This window comes from Triticum aestivum, chromosome 4D (assembly GCF_018294505.1).
Source record: "Triticum aestivum cultivar Chinese Spring chromosome 4D, IWGSC CS RefSeq v2.1, whole genome shotgun sequence".
NCBI lineage: Eukaryota > Viridiplantae > Streptophyta > Magnoliopsida > Poales > Poaceae > Triticum > Triticum aestivum.
The window spans coordinates 436,723,533-436,728,531 of NC_057805.1; the positions used below are offsets into that span (position 1 = coordinate 436,723,533).

Consider the following 4,999-nt stretch of genomic DNA (forward strand, 5'->3'; position numbering starts at 1 on the left):
GAATCAACATTCCGGCAAAATATTGGCAACTATCGCATTTCAAATACCGGTACACCTCCAAACACAAACACATATGCAACACCACAAACATATGCAACACCACGAACATACATAGATCTAGCTAGGCCATAAAAAGTGCATGTGCACATTGTTGTAGGGAGAACAACATAAATATAGCTTCCCCCCTTACTTACCTATCAAAAAAGGTAATTTAACCACTTAAATTGAATGAATCTATGGTGGAAATGAGGTGAAAAAGAGGAGGCACCCGAGACAAGGAGGAGGTGGAGAGAATGAAGTGGGGAGAAAGTGAGTGTGGGTAGGAGAGGCTGTCCAAAATATCTTGTTGCTGCCCACTTACTAATGGCGCACCAACTCTAGATGCGCCATTAGTAATCCAGGTTACTAATGGCGCACTGCGCCATTAGTATGTTTGGACAGGCGCACTAGTTAAAAAAAAACTTTTTATACTAATGGCGCACCCTGGGCCAGGTGCGCCATTACTAGTTACAACTAGTAATGGCGCACTGTGTCTGGATGCGCCATTAGTATGTTTGGACAGGCGCACTAGTTTAAAAAAAAAATTGTTGATACTAATGGCGCACCCTGGGACAGGTGCGCCATTACTAGTTACAACTAGTAATGGCGCACTGTGTCTGGATGCGCCATTAGTATGTTTGGACCGGCGCACTAGTTAAATTTTTTTTTTGATACTAATGGCGCACCCTGCGCCTGGTGCGCCATTAGTAGTTTCAACTCTAATGGCGTATCAGAAGGTGGTGCGCCATTAGTATATACTAATGACGCACCGCTTGTCTGGTGCGCCATTAGTGTCAATCCCATCTATAGCCCTTTTTCTAGTAGTGTAGTGTCCTAACAATTATAAGCAAGTGAAGCAATATTATTTCAGTGAAACGTAAGCAAGCCTTTTGTTTTAGAAAATGATTTCTATTAGTAAAATATGTTGTTATAGCAAACAATTTTAATTTTATAAGCAACAACATTGAGGTGGTCAAGAATTCTTAGAAAAATATGTGAGCGTGGGGCCAATTTTCTAAATCAATAAAAAACATTTAGATGTGCCAGTACAAAATCACGAGCCTTTGCAAACACATTAAGCACAAACACACAACAGCAAGCACGCAAACCATCGGCAACATCAAGTCCCCGTGCCACTCCTGTTTCTCTTAATTTCTCTAATCTCCAACATTGTTGTGTTGCCGTCCTCCTCTTTCTACGGATCGAGACCATCTCGTCCATCACTGATAGGGCCCCCATCATATTGTATTGGTTACTTCTTCTCCAGCCCCCTCGTCGGATGCAATTGCTGATGCATCTTCAGCTTTGATCCTCTTGTTCTAGCGATGACTACGGCAGCAACGATCTCGAGGAAGGAGAGGTAGCCGTCTTCGAGGTTATTGAACCACTGCAATAAAGATCCATGAAACAAATGAAAGACCGATATCACATCATGATTCTTAAAAAACAACCATCAATAAACAGGTCCATGAGAAGTTGAGAATTACCATCACCCGTCAGAGGAAAGTTTATGTAAACAAATCAGTGGAACATCTCCAGTTAGATAGAATTGGCATGCCAGTTCATCTAATCAAATCATTGAAACATATTAGGTAGGGTAAAATTGATAGCATCATTAGATAGAAGAACACTGCAGCTATAAACTCAAGTTGTATGTTGAGAATTAGAAGCAAAAGTGTTGTCATGCAATGGAAACTTAGTGAATCCCTACCTTAGCACAGCCTAAATGTGGGCAAACAAAATCCTTTTGACATGTGTGAGTAATATGTCTCCACGATGACCAATCAACGAATCCTGCGTGTGAATAGCAGTTGACAAAGGTCTGTCGCATAGACATGATTAACAATTTATCCATCAAGATCTATTTTTAGCAATTTTCACTCAAAGTTTCTTACCATAAAGTGAACCCATTGCACAGAGAATGTGATAATAAGCCTATGAACTAAGCACAACGCCCCCCTCGTCCGTGACCACCGCGACGTACCATATGGATACATACAACCATACATATAGAAGAACGTTCAAGAGTTGGTTGATAGGTTGTTGATTGATTGGATTTGAGATTTAGAATTGCACAACTTAAACAACGAAGACCTTTGGTTCTAGTCTTCTAGATGATGTGGAGCTACTCCAGTTAACTAAGCGCAGCTCTGTCATGACACAGTAAATACAATGGAGCTACTTGTCCTTCTCCCAGTACTTTGCGAAATATGCAACAACCCTGGAATTGCCCTCAATCAGGAATCTCTGCATATTAGAGGATCACACAACTTGAAACGAGAATAATAGAGGAAGACAAAAAAAAGTAACCTCCAGTTGCAAGCATTACATGCACTTTGAGTCCAAGCAAAGTATCTGCAAGAAATTGTAAATAAGTAAATAATTATATTATTCTAGTGATAAAAATGGTACATAATGATAGAATCTTGAAATAAACACAATTACATTGGTAAAACTTTACGAACGAACAATTCTTCATTCTCTATCTCACTTCTCCCACTTAACAGTGATAATTCAGAAAATACCATTCGCCTTCGAAATTCAGAGATCTCATGATTGGTGAACTAATGCCCAACATATGTTTAGATAAACAAATGAACTGAAGCAAATTATCCACAAGGAATAGAAAAATAATTTTAGTAGACAAAACATGGACCAAATGGGTAAACAATCGTATAATCTTGAAAAGAAACACCAACATCAGTATATTTTACCACAGCACAATTGCAGATGCTTAAACACTTCTTTCAGAGACCCCTTAAAAGGTGACCTGCTGTTCATAAGTCCAGCTAGCCCTTCGACTTAGCCTAATTACTATCAAATGAATAAAATCAACAAATGCAGGCTTCTTGTTCATTGTACTATTCTGCAAGACTGCTGAACTGATGAACTTAACAACCTATATTTCTTAGCCCAAAAGCCTAAAACCCACTTATGAAGTATACAACAAATTTCAGTAGAATGACCGAAGAGCTTGGCCGCTGCAATGTTGAGAAGCCTAGGTGTTCTGTTAAAGATTCTGTCACAAAAATCATAGTTTGTAGACGTAAAGCTACAGAAACCCAATTACGTGATGCAGTTGCAAAATGAGCGGAAGCATAACAAAGTAATATAAACCTGTCAATCATCTAAAAGGACATCACACTTTTTGGTCTTTTTTATCATTTAAAAGGGAATAATATAAAAGACATGAGTTAATTTCATTCTTGGAGAGGTGCAAACTGTGAGGGTAAAGATCAGGAAGAACACTAATAGAACATTACCTCTGTCACACATCAAGTATGCCTCTGTATGGCGTTACTTTTGATATAGTCTGACAATATAACCAGTTGGGGTTACTTGTGGAAAGTTCTTTTCATATATTGTCTCCCATCAGAATCCTTACCGAATTAGAGCAGTAGCAAAATCCCAAGCCGAGCTTTGCAATCCAAGACCAAGACCAAACCACCACACCAAGACAGGTGAGGGACTGCCTGTGTAACATCTAACATGGCACTGTAACATGCAATTCCCAGGCTCCCAGCTACACATCATGCAGTTAGTATGTTTTCTAGAAGAGCGAGTACCTCAATGATGCAAGTGTTGTAGGCATGCAGCCGCACCCACGACTGCAGTTCATCAGCTTCCCAACCAGTGCACGTACCAAAAAGGCAAGAACCATTAATCAATCCTTCAAGAATAGAACCATTAATAAAAAAAATGGTAGAGGAACCGGCTCTAGAACCACCAGCATAATCTGAAGGGAGATGAAGCCAGCCGCCATGGTTGACAAGCTCGTGGAGACCAGGGCAGAGCAAACTAGGAGGTCCTATGCCAGAATGGCGAATACTTGGGCTCGGACATCCAGACCATGGCATCATCGATGGCCTCCTCCCACCGCTTCCCAGTGCGCACGGTGACCGCGTAGGAAGGCCCCAGCGGCCAGGTGCCGTTGAGCCGTTCACCGAACCAGCGCGCCCGGGAGTGGATCCAGTACAATTTGGACGCCTTGGTCATCGCCTCGTATGGTAGCTTTGCACGGCTCCCGATCTCAAGGGAGAAGGCACCATTGTGGCGGACCACCATGAGAAATCGAAGCTCGGCGAGGCGGCAGGATCGGCCACTGCGTAGAGGCTGGTCGGCAGCTGATGCCGGGACGGCTTCATGGAGTTCGGAAGAGGTAACAGGCAGTGGGGGTGCGGCGGCGGCAGGCGGAACCCCAGGCGGCGATCTCTCCTTACGAGAGAAGGAATAAGGGACGAGAGGTGGGATGGCATTCCTTCGTGATTACTCTGGGAGATCCCTGATTTTTGGGATGGACGAAAGAACCAATAGAGAACGGCAGAACCGGAAGGGGAAGCGTAGGTGCGAGGGGAGATCGAACCAAACGAAAATACGACGACGAAGGAAACGAAACGAACTTACCATCACAACCACAGACTCCTCTGTTAAGAGCAGAGATTTGAGAAAAACCAACAGTAGGGTAGCGTGGTTGGGCAGAAAAAAAAAACGGTGGATGAAGGCTTTTTTTTTGGAACATAGACGCTGGGAGCGTCCGGCTTTAAATTAATAAAGCCACTAGGCAGGATCCACACAGATAGAGTCTTACAAACCAAATAAAAACAGTCATCAAGCCCATGGCTCAGGATAAAGCTAAGAAGGGCGCAGCCACAAGTTCAATAGCGCAAAAGCGGAGCATCAAGGCAAAAGCTAGCTAAAAGTAGAGGTCTCGTGATCAAACCGTCATCCCTTGCCGAGCCTTCACCATGGTCGTCTTGATCAGCTTCATAGTCTCGTTCATGCGGTCGACGTCACGCTTCTTCCCCAGCGGTGCCCATACCTGAAGGAAAATATGACATTTGAAGATTATATCAGCGGGGTGGGCCGGGAACTTGTGTTCAATCGTAATTTTGTTCCGAACCGTCCAGAGGGACCAAAGTAGCGCCCCAACGCATCTCCAAACAATCCTAGCATTGGCCCC

General features: G+C 43.1%; 1 long non-coding RNA gene across 1 annotated transcript; it reads right to left on the bottom strand.

Annotated features, from left to right (window-relative positions):
* Positions 1-1,087: 1,087 nt before the first annotated feature.
* Positions 1,088-4,384, bottom strand: LOC123100218 (uncharacterized). Its single transcript, XR_006448374.1, has 3 exons — positions 1,751-4,384; positions 1,527-1,605; positions 1,088-1,426 (listed from the first exon to the last, which is right to left on the bottom strand). It is a non-coding gene; the product is annotated as an uncharacterized lncRNA (long non-coding RNA).
* Positions 4,385-4,999: the final 615 nt, after the last annotated feature.